Source organism: Frankliniella occidentalis, unplaced genomic scaffold, assembly GCF_000697945.3.
Source record: "Frankliniella occidentalis isolate FOCC.00 unplaced genomic scaffold, Focc_3.1 Scaffold77, whole genome shotgun sequence".
NCBI classification, from domain to species: Eukaryota; Metazoa; Arthropoda; class Insecta; order Thysanoptera; family Thripidae; genus Frankliniella; species Frankliniella occidentalis.
Genome location: NW_026267207.1, coordinates 488,898 through 500,927, shown reverse-complemented (window position 1 = coordinate 500,927; position 12,030 = coordinate 488,898). Strand labels below are relative to the sequence as shown.

Sequence of the window (12,030 nt, the reverse complement as noted above, 5' to 3'; positions counted from 1 at the left end):
GGGGGGGAGTGTAAGGGGAGGAGGTGTCGGTGGGGTTGCCGGTCCACACCGGGGAGCGGGAGGGGATGCTGGGACAGATGGATGCCGTTGCAGCTGCGGCGCGTTCTCCAGAGTGCAGCACTTGCATCATAACAATATCGGCCAATAGCGCGTTGCCCGGCGAGCAGCGGGGCCCCCTTCCCCCCTTCCTCACCACCCGGCCCCCGCGCCCGGCGCCCCCCTCCCCCTCCCGGCCGAGGCCCGCGACGCCCTTGTCGGGTTCGGCGGGTAGTCGCGCAGTCAGTCGTGCATGAGTGCAGGCCGGCGTGCTGCAGACGGATAGGACCGACGGGTTCGACGTGCCCTGGCCTAGTCGCTGAGGACCGCGATGTCGTCGCCGGGGTGACGAGCAGGCCAGCCATGGACCAGTGTCGTGTTGCTACTCTGTCAGTTCAGCGGGCCAGTGGTGCCAGTGATTGTGATTGTGATTGTGGAGTGAGGTCGAGTGTGAAGTGAGCCTGTGATTGTTGTGTGCCTGCGCCACCCTAAGGAGTACGTCGCCTTGGATTAACTGCAGCCCGAGTGTTGAGACGGTCACCAGCCGCACAACGGATTTTGTCTAAACTTCCAGCGCCGGTAAGTGGAATAATTTTACCCAGAACATTTCAACAATGCCACATTCAGGACCAAAATAATGTTTCTTTGATTTCCACTCGGCGCAAAGGGTATTTTTCACGTATTTCAAAACCAACTCCGTTAATCCAAGAACATTTTGTGACCTAAAGGAAAATTCAATTCTTACAAGAAAACCCCTGTATTAATGATCCCTTTTTCTGAGATGCGCTTAGCTTTGTCCTCGGTGGAAAACTGCCAAAAAGACAAACCTCAGTTTGGTTCTCATCTTAACACTTTCCGTGCGGGGTTCATTTTTAGCGCCCCGCCTCACAGGCGGAGGGTTTTTCGAGAAAAAAAATATTTTTGCTCTGAGAGCTCTAAGAATTCTTGAGTGGACCCATGGCACTACAAGGACACCTGGCGGCGGGTCCACATGGGTGGACCCGGTATGGACCCGGTATGGACCCGCCGCACGGAAGGGTCTAAACTTGCGGGTCCACAGGGGTGGACCCGCCGCACGGAAAGTGTTAAAAGTGTCCGGTCTTGACAACCAGCTCCTGGCTGTGGTCATCGGATTCTCGATTTCTGATGTCGAATTTTGCCTATCGACCAAAGTTGATGCCCACAACAAAGTCTTTTTTTTCCGTGTGATGCTGGACTTCCATTACCACCTAAACATCTTGCTACTCGTGTTTAGTGGCGTCAGACAGGCGAAAGAGTTTCGGGTCAGGTGGCGTGTTTCTGTGCCTCTGAAAATGTCACGCTCATTATCCATGTTGCCTCTCGTTCCCTTTACGTGACGGCCTACGGCCTGGCCTGCGCGTGGCGGAGACCTGAACGTCCGAGTGGGCAGCGAGCGGCTCCAGCGTCCTGCCCGGGCTAGCCGGTCCATGACGACTGTCGGCACCTGACTTTACCCTTCGAAAAAATAAAACAAAAAACAACAACACAAAGAAAACGTGTCCCTACATTGGCCCTTGTGACTCAAAACGTGTGTACCCTGGAGGACACTCATCATGCTCATCATCGGGTAACCAGGATGGGGAGATCGAAGCTTGTACCGGTCAGGTCATCAGCAGACAGAAAAGCTGATGACCATTCGACGAAAACCTATGTGTGTAAGTCAGTAGTAACGTGGCAAAAGTCAAATTTGTAAAATTACTTGTTATCCTCTTCTTGCGATTAAAATACAAAATATCATATTTTAGTAGTCCGCAAATGAACTATGACCGCTACTTAGAATCATTGGTGGGCAACGAAGTGGACCAGCTCTAAGCACAATGTATGTTGCCCGTAACCAGGAGGTCAACGGTGACCTTCGACACCGAAGAGGACTACGACCGGTTTGGGAAACAGCTTCGGGGACAGTGACGCATGTAGATGACAAACGCGTGTTCTGGCCGACTTGACTTAAAGGCATTTCGTAATTCTGGGCTTGCTGTGCTCTGTCGGTGCCGGACTGCGAGACACCCAGAAAATGGTATCCTTAAACCAAGGAATTTTCTTTAAAAAGAAAAAATACAAGTTAATAATTTTCGACCTTGTTTTAAGGTTTTTCTATTGATTTCGAGGAAATTAAGCTGATCTAAGGAAATTTTCACGTTATTCTAACGTCATTTGCCTTAAGTTAGAGACAACTTTCCTTTTATTTTTTTGAGGTAAAAATAGCGTTGAAGCAACGCATTTCGCCTTGTTTCAAGATTACTATTTTCTGGGTGTAGCCACAAGAAGACCAACAACAGCAACACGGCAAGCACCCCGGTGTCACTGCTTCTCTGCTCTCTGCTGTGCATTGGCCAACAGAACCGGCCGGGGCCGGGCCCGCTAGGATCGCTGCTGCCTGGCTTACTATAACTCCTGGACTATTACTTTAGTATCGCATTGTACGCGGTGTCCCCCCCCCCACCTGGAGGCCCCAGGCCTGGCCCAGCGCTGCAGGCGGGATTAGAGTGGCCGTATTTTTACCCGGGCCGGCCGCCGGCCGTCTGTATCCGAAATGAGTTATTAAAGTCGGTCGAGTGCGTGGACGTGGACCGTGCCGCGGACCGCTCGCCGTGCTGCGGCCGTGCGACGCCCACCCGCGGCGGAGCGGTCGGGCGGGCGATCGGCCCCGACCTACCGACCGACCGACGGACGGCCTGCCACGGCCTGCTTCCTATTTCGTACAGGAATATTTAGCAAAAGCGTCCACGCGGGCGCCGTGGCCCCCGTCCCGGGACAGTCGCCGTCATTTCCAAGACGTTTTGGCGCAAGCGCCGCCGGCTCAGCCGGGCGCTCACTTTGCGGACGAGACGGCCGACGCGGTGCGACCCGGGGACTGCGGCGACTGCAGGGCCAAGAGAAGGGGGGGGGGGGGGGGGGGGGGCGTTCGTCTAGTCACGGCGCGGCCGGGCGTCGCTCATTTTGCAACTTTAACAACTCTCCTCCGCCGCCGTGTTCTCGGACGTATCTCAGCTCTCAGCCCCATCTATGGGGTCCCGCCACTGCCCCTGTCTCTGCCGCGCCCGTCACCCCGCCCCGCCCCGCCCCGGGCCGCGCTTGCTTGCTCGTGGAGATGAATCACGCCGAATGACATCAGCAATGCATGCCAATTGCCTTGGCGAACCGTGCCGCCGATGTAATCTGTCACGGAGAAACACCGGCGAGAACTCTCGGGACAGAAGAGCGGCGCTGCGCGAAGCGGCGGGGGCGGCGGCCGGCCCAGTCTGGGGCAACTCTGCACGGCTCCACTGTAAATGGAGGAGTGAGGTATCTTGCTCTGTGGAGAGCGATATCGTGCTCCAGATGCACCGATATTGCACACTAGACTTCAGGGAAATTTTAACAGGGGATACAATTGAACGTGATCCATAAAAACAGAAAAGAAAGCATCTGAAAAATGACACTACTAAAATATAACAGAATAGATTGACCAGACCATATGTAGGAGGTATGGGTATGCCGGGCCTGGCCGCCCGAGGCGTAAGACACTTTCAGAGCGGGCGCGGTGTTGCAGATAAACTCTGTTGTTGAAATGCACCGGTGCGGGCGGGGGCCGGCGGCCGGCGGCCGGGCAGCCTACGGGCTCGTGCGGGGCGTGGCGGGGAGTGGTGAGGCGTGCCGGGGCAACGAAGAGTGCAGGGAAGGGGAGGCTGCAGTATGATCGACGGCCCCGCAGAGTGTATGAGCGATGCATTAACGTTTGCTGCCGTCAATATGCAGTCGGTCAGTGCGTGTAAGAACGCCCATCAAGGGGGGAATAAACGCCTGGCATCCGTGAGCCGTCGTCGTGCCGACATAGCTGCAGCGCCGCCCCGCCCGGGAGAGGCGCGAAGCCTGCAAAAACACAGCGCAGCAGCAGCAGCAGCAGCAGCAGCAGCAGCAGCAGCAGCAGCAGCAGCAGCAGCAGCAGCAGCAGCAGCAGCAGCAGCAGCAGCAGCAGCAGCGGCGGCAGCCTCCCCCCGGTGGCGGGGCGGGGCGGGGGTGCCTCGTCGTTAAGGCACCTCTATACATACTTACGCCTCGCTGAATGGCCGCGCCTTGTACGGCCCAACGCCTAACGCACACCTCGGCCGACCAATTAGGGCTGGCAGAACAGCATGAATAAGGCTTTCTGGAAAATAAACCGAGCCGCCTGCAGGCCGCGGCCGCCGCCTGCTGCCCGAGCAGAAACAAAAATATAATAAAGGGGGAAGAGAAGAACAAGAAAACGGTGTGTGGTGCTTGTTGCGTGATCGGGGGCGGCCGATCCGGCAGTCATGACACGGCGTGGCGTGGCGTGGGGGGCGTGGCAGGGCGTGGCGATCTCGACGCCCTGCCGCCCCTCGCCGCCACCGGGTCCCGTCTTGTTAGCAGGCAACGCCTCTTCCTCGCAGCCCGCCACGCCGCGCCATGCGACACCACGCCACGCCTTCAGACCCGCAATTCATTGACCACCGCACTCCCGATACCGGGAGGGATAGAGGTTCACCGAACATTAGGGTTCGTCGATCGTCCCGATAATACGTCCGTTTTTCAGATCCATTGGGCAAAATTACGGGAGCTTGGCGCCTGCGAGACTCAGGGTAGGCCACCCCGCCGTACACGCGTGCACTGCAGACAAGATGTTGCCTACCTGCTAGGCGCTCTATGGGGAGCTTGTGGAGACGGTACTTCACAAGTTCGTAACGGCCGGTAACGGGGGATGACGGACGTATACTTTCTGCAGGATACCTTATTGGCTTGACGTTCGAGTCCAAGTGCTCCCACAATGCAGCGCCCTTGACGTGTCATCCATCCACTTCACCCCGAGCTTCACCCCTGTTCCGTGCAATATTTCGCCCTTCTCTTAGCAAAAATAGTTACTAGACAAGGGCAAGACATCATGTCAGGCAATATGTAGGAATTACAAAGCCAAATGGCAAAACTCGCTTTCAGGAAGAAATCAGTTTTTAAGGACGTCATAATGTGAAGTGACGCGAAATTTCCCGACGTTGTGGGCGCACCTTCAGGTGCACTCGGGTGGTGCACCGTGGTGCAGTTCTCGTTCCTGCGGTCGTGGTCACTGAGGCATGACACGACTTTTCATGGTCTTGCCCTTCCCAAACCATGCCGATTCAGATCCTTCACATGAAGGCACGGCACCTCGGCACCTTCTTACAGCACGCCTTAACTTCTCACGTTAATTACCGAAATGCATAATTGAAAAACCAAAAATCAATCAAAATGACACACAATTTTGATGGTGAAGACATATCACAGGGTATACCTACTGAACAGCAGCGGTGGCCGTCACGTCACACAAATCAACACCGCTGATGGTGATGATGGTGCTTTGGCCGGCAGGACCACCATTCTGGCGGGATAACACGATGAGGCGCTAATCCAGTGGAGAAATGCGGGACGGGCGGGGCAGGGTGGGGCGTGGCGGTGAAATTGGTTCAAGGTGTCCGGGCAGCCGTTAGGCCAATCCGATGCGTAACAAAGTGCTGCCCGTCTCGCCGTCCTCGTCGCGTGAGCATGTTCATGCCGGAGAGAGGGGGAGAGAGAGAGACAGAGAGAGAGACAGAGAGAGAGAGAGAGAGAGAGAGAGAGAGAGAGAGAGAGAGAGGGGAGACGAAGCGGCAACCTGTCTTACTACTAGATTGGATGATGGGCCCGCTCCAAGGTGAAACCTGATAAGATGATTGACGAAATAGAGACGGCCCCCGTCTAAGGCTGGTCGCTGGTCGTGCCGCAGCTTCGGCGCGTGTCTAACCCCACAACATCACGTTCTGGATTTTTTTAAAATCGACTTTCCTCTTCCTTTATTGAATATAGACATAGTATTTTTAACGAGTTGCTAGAGTTGTTATTGTGATGGCCTGCCACCGGCGGCAGAATTTACGGCTTCTATTTCATATCAAGTCTTTCTCATTCCTTTGGGCTGCGACACTCGGAGTTGGCGACACCTCCGCCTCCTCGGCCCACACCTGAATGGCCCTCGCGTTCCAGATTCGTATTCGCGTTATTGAGTCCCTCGTGTCTTATGGGCCCGTCCTGTCGCCCGTCCTGTCGGGTGACCAGTCCCGGCCCGGCTACTGGTACCAGCCCAACCAACTACCAAACCAACAAAGCTGGTCCTGGTCGCGCCGACTAATGACGTCCACACTCCACGCACTCCTGGAGCGTCGACGTTTATTCGAATTGTTATAGATGTTATAATTGATTTCCTGCGCGTGCGAAAGAACAAAAAAAAAACAAAAAAAAAACGCGGCAGTCCTTTTATTTCGAAAGTTGTGTAAACTGGAGGCGAAAAGGGATTTTTGTTGTTTCTTTTTAAGTTTGATTAAACATACGCAGTACAGTGGCCACTCGCATAGCCGCGCCTCTCATTGCTGCGCTAAGCTCTACTAGCCTGACCCCACTGCTCACCGCCATACACCGCTAGCGTGGATTGTTTGGTCTCTCTGATTACTGTTCAACAGCTTTGAACCAAAATAACACAGACAGCACTATGGCTTCCTCCCTCGGCAAGCCATTTAGCGGAGATGGGGGTCCCTCGCATAGCCGCGCCGGCCTACAGAGAAGAACCGTGCGGCGCGGCTATGCGAGTGGCCACTGTATATTATGATGGGTGCTAAAATTTTACAATTTACGGCAAAAGCTTCATTAGTTCAATTTGTATACCGATTCGTAAGGCGAGGTGGAGAAAATGCATAATGCAGTTCGAAGGAGACCGATGCGTGTACGCCCTTGCATCGGTCTACCTGCGCCAATGAGCGGGACGGCCTCTCGTGTTCCCCGCGGCACGAGCCGAGCGGAGCCGAGCCGAGCGGAGCGGAGCCGGTGAGGAGGCGCGAAGCAGGTTGTAGCGGCGGCGCCGCATTAGAGGCCACCCGACGCATCGACACGGCCGCCGCGCAGTAGAACCAATGTCTGATTTAGAGAGGAAAACCTCAAAAAATGCGGGAAATTCCCACATTTTTTAGGAGATTTCCTCAAAATCTAAGGAGGTTTTCCTCAGATATGGGAGTTCCTCAAAGTTTTCCCCTTTTCAAAAAATCTAAATCAAGAATCTATCTTGAAAGCAGATGATAGAAGTTCAAGAATATAGGTCTGTTTCCAATTGTTTCTCATATTTAGCTGTCATTTGTTTATAGTTGCTTGTTACTTGCAATTCTGTAATTCGGCCTACAAGCGGTGGACGGGGACGGGGAGCCCGGGGAGCCAATAGTATTGTTAGGCAGGGTAAGGGTATAGGGGCTTGACGCGACATCCACACAGCCACTCACTCGGTCCCCCAGTGACAAATAAATTGTTTTCTGGTCTACGCTTGGTTCTTTGTGTCAATAGTAAAAGCTAGCTGACCTGACACCTTGAAGTTACTTATATATTCTTTATGTTTAGTCAAAAGGTTTTTAAGGTATCATCTGCTAAAAATCAGACATGGTTTTTACCGTGCGCTCCACCGAGCTGCGTGAGACCGAAACAACCTTTTTTCATTCGCCTCCCCGCCGTGCGGACCTTGCGAATGCTAGCCGCAGCGCCTCCGGCGACGACGAACAACGCGCTATTTGCAAATCACCGATGTCGGGGAGGCGATGCTGGCGCTGCACCGGCATCGCATCGCTCGGTCGGGGAGGGATAAGTGTGTCACCAATCGGTCGCGGCGGAGCAGCGCGGCGGCGCGGCCTGGCGCCTCCAGTAGCATTAGCATAGCGTCGCGAGCGATCGCAGCAGAGGCGGCCGACAAAAACCTCACTTGTCGCGCAGAGCGGCGCAGGACACTCCGTGGACCCGCGGCCCGCCCGCGGCTGGTGCAGCAGGCCTTGGCACATTAAGCTAGATGCGTACACATACGCTGTGGCGTCACCGCGCTGCTTGGCTTGTTGACACACGCACACACACACACACGTGCGGTCTGAAAACAAAAGGCATAAAAAGGCGCTGAAGGTGTCTCAAATACACACATGGCCCCGAGCCCGGGGCCTGGCCTCTGGGGCAGTGCGGCGAGCCCCCCCCCCCCCACATGCCCGCGCCGGGTGCGCGTCATGAAGATGGTGGCGACACCCGACACCGTGGTGGTGGCCGCTGCCGACGCTCCCCCGGGCCCTGCGGACCCTGTGCGTGGCGCTCCCCGCAGTCCTCTCAGGGACACCGCCCGGACGCGGACACCCTCGGGACACACCCCGCCCCACCCCCACACACACTCACAGTACCTTATCAGAGGTAAGCAACCCTATATTTCTGCACGACAAAGGGTGGGACTGTAGCAGAAGAGTGTGAAGTTCACACTGTGAACACGCCGGAAATACTACCGCCACCGTCATTCAACATCCTTTGGGAACTAAAAATCTGAACATTATTAAGGACTTGACTAGTACTACTTTCTTGTACTTTTGGCTGTTTTGTATGCAGACGAAAGAAAGAATAAGATGCGAAATCATTCAAAGGAGTTCAGTTTTCACTGTTCCGCCAAGACGTGACATTGAATCGATTTTTATGTAGGGGGGGGGGGCATCAAAAGAGTACTACACCGCGCATGGGAGGGAAAGTACAGACCACCTGCACCTCACGGTATTTGCAACCGACTCGCCCTTCTCTTTCTCTCACCTGCTTGTGAATGTCGCACCGTGTCGTCTGGGGACGTTCGGGCCGCGTTGGCGATGCGGGTTCAAGGACGCGGCACGACCTGACCTAGTCAACCATCCCCCTCCCCCCCTCCTTCGCTCCCTCCCTCCCTCTCGCTCTCGATATGTAGCTGGTTGACACCCCCAAGTCAGTGAGCGTCGCGTATCGTGTGCGCAGCGCCGGGGTACGGACGAGCAGAAGGACGACGTTGGTTTTGAGGCGGGGATGGTTAGACCGCCGGCCTACGACTACCTCCCTCCCTCCCTCCTTCGCTCCCTCCCTCCCTATCGCTCTCGATATGTAGCTGGTTGACACCCCCAAGTCAGTGAGCGTCGCGTATCGTGTGCGCAGCGCATGTGCACATGTCGCGTCAAGCCTCCTCTCGTCGATATGACACGTGTGTGTGTGTGTGTGTGTGTGTGTGTGTGTGTGTGCACGTGAGTGTGCGTTTGCCTGCCTGTCGGCCCGAGCGCTGCCTGCTGCCGCCGCTGCATGCGATGAGCGATTGTGACCGCCGGATCCAGTTCTGTCCGCGAGTGTCATCGGATTCACGTTGTGGCGAGGCAGCCGGGCGCAGCCCCCCCTGGGCGGGGCGACGTCAGCGGTTTTGCATCGACGCACGGGCAGATTATGAATTTTTTTGAAACCGGAAACTTTTGGTGCTGCGCTCATCGCATGCGCCTACACACACACGCCGCAAAAATGATGTGCCGTAGAATGTCTCTGATATTGCAGAGATTTTTGTGAAGATGTAATTGAGACGATGGAGACAACCATCAGCGGCTGTCTCTAGTGTTCGCTCTGGTCTGGCTCAGGAGTTACACGGGAAGGGTTCGATCTCGGCTGCTTGGCCGCTCTGCGCTCTGATTAGTTTGTCTCCATCAGTCTCTCGGATATCTCAATTACCTCTCCACAGAATCTTTACAATACACGCTTTGTGATGTCCGCCAGCCTTTTTATCTGGTCATGTACCGAATTCAGGCGTGCGTGCGTGATTGCCTACCGCAGCTCGCCGCCATATGGTATCTCATGGCCCCGTGCGAGTACTGTGCAACCTATCCGCACACCTCAGTCTGATACAGTAACCAGAGAAAAAGTACCTTGCATCCCACGCAAGCACATCAAAGGACGAAACATTTAAACATTTTCATGCGAGCACCGGCGGACACACACTCACTCGCGCGAGCTCTATCAGTGAGTTTTTGTTTTTGCTTTTTAACACTCTCCGCGTGTGAAACCCCCACTTGTTTGTTGAACCTCAATAAATTTAGGGAGTCTTAGGGTAGGCTCGCACGGATCGGCGATAAAAACATCTTCCTTTGAGAAAGAATAAGAATTTTAATGGTTTGCAATATTTGCTGTCAAGCTTTTTGTGGCTGCGGTTTCACGGTGTAAAGTGTACAACACCGCTTCTAAAGAAATCTTTAATCAAGTGGCCTGTAACGCCTCTCTCCTTTTCCCAGCCGCCCTGTGCTTTCTAAGATTACTCAAACCAAGTCGATATGAGTCTATAGTGGGTAGTGTGTCTTATTCGGGAATAACAGCGCATCTCGAACACGCACGCGCACTGTGTGTGTGTCCAACAGCTGATGGCGATACTACTTGTGTGTGTGTGTGTGTGAGTGTGAGTGCGAGCGCGGCCTGCCGGCCCAGCGAGCCCGCCGCAGCGCATACAGTGTTTGGTCGGTCGGCGTGCAGGTCTGGCGAGCCCTGGCTGAGCTGTGCACTACTTGTGCGTGGCTGTGAGGCCCCGGGGCGGGAGCCCCCCGCCACCATGATCACCGTGCCGGGCTTCTCCGGGTCGCCGTTCCAGCGTCACAGCAGCGACGCGTCCAGTCTGAGAAAGACTCCGTCTGTAAGTCTGGAAGCAAAGCAAAACAGCTGTGAAACAATTATTTTTTTCCACCGCGAAAAATATCTTTGCAAATTTACAACATTTGTGATAATTTTCTTTTACAAAACGTGTTGTAAATTTGTTACAGAATATACTTGCTTGTCGATTAATTCCAGGTCGATACTAAGTGCTTTTATATTTACAATGTCAAATTCTAGTTTTGCGACACACATTGTAGAAAATTTTCTCGTAAACCTACAACTATTTTTCACAGTCTTCAAAAAAAGAAGAATAGAGGGCAACTGTCCAAAGTATTTTTAACAACCACGAAAAGGGCAATTAAATCAATATTTACTTGATCAAGTAAATAAATAAAGTCAACTTTAATTTTGAAAGAAAATAATTGTTTTGTCAGTGAAAGCGCCATAATTTTTGGACTGTCTGCTGTAAATACAAAACTGCTGCTGCTTCTGAAGGTGCCTCAGAGCGCTGCGCGCTGCGGGCCGGGCTCCACGAGAGAACGCGGTGCTGTACTGCGAACTTATGAAAAAGTTACAATGGAAGCATAGGCTGGGCTGGAGTGAAGAATGTTTTGGAATGCTTGAAGTCGTAGCCATTTATTAAAAATTGGCAAGTATAAAAACAGCAATTTATCCTGATGATGAGTGTGTGTTTCATGTATTCCGTACTCTTTTCATGACATGAACGTCAACACAACTTTTTCCCACAAGCGCTTCATAAAATCCATGGTTTTCCTAGAGTTTCTCTGGCGAGTGCGGCCTAGGCTGCCTTGCGTCGCGCAGGACTTGTGTGTCGTGGACATGCTAATCCGACTTTTATCGGCGATCCGTTTTCAAACCGACCGGCGGGAACGGGAGACTCGAACGCGCGTCTGTCGCCGGCTCACAAATCAAACGAGTCTGAATCTGTTTCCGGGCGGGGAGCGGACTGTTCCGGAAGGACGGACTGTTTTGTTGTTTGAGCAGGCCTCGCACTTCCCTCTGAGCCAAGCCGCGTTCTCTGCCAGAGAGAGAGAGAGAGAGATCGGGGAGGGGGGGAGTGAGATGATCCGTAAATTAGATCCTCAAGGATAGCCGGGTACAGCGGAGGCAGGCGCATCTTTGCCTTCTCGCCGGGGTTTTCCGTTTCCTGACCTCCTTTCCTTTCCAAATCATTTCCCCTGCAGCTCCCCCTCCTCTCCACTACATCCCGCCCGCTCCCTCCCCTCCCCTATCTGCATCCTGCATCTGATGTGGTGACAGTCCCCCGAGACAATTACAGACGTTCTGTTTTAGAAATGTAGCCGACAGCAACACACGGCGCTATGTTGCAGGTTGCACTAAAAGATAGAGCGAGAGTGAAACGGATAAAACATATTATGTTTCGACGAACCCCTCAGTACGGGCCTGCTTCTCGGCTTCACGACCTTCGCTTCTTTTCAGGCAAAAATGGCATGTACACCCGCCGCCACTCGTCCCTTTTGTGTGTCTGTAAAGCTAGAAGCCGTCAGCCTGGAGGGCGGGCCGTGCCGG

The 12,030-nt window shown here is 54.0% G+C and overlaps 1 protein-coding gene across 4 annotated transcripts in view; it reads left to right on the top strand.

Moving 5' to 3' along the window:
* Positions 1-271: 271 nt before the first annotated feature.
* Positions 272-12,030, top strand: part of LOC113207209 (uncharacterized) — a 229,379-nt gene continuing 217,620 nt past the window's right edge. For all 4 annotated transcript variants that reach the window (XR_008011284.1, XR_008011285.1, XM_052268810.1 and 1 more), the window contains exon 1: positions 272-615. The gene's annotated coding sequence lies outside the window, so the exon portion shown is untranslated. The remainder of the gene's footprint in view (positions 616-12,030) is intronic.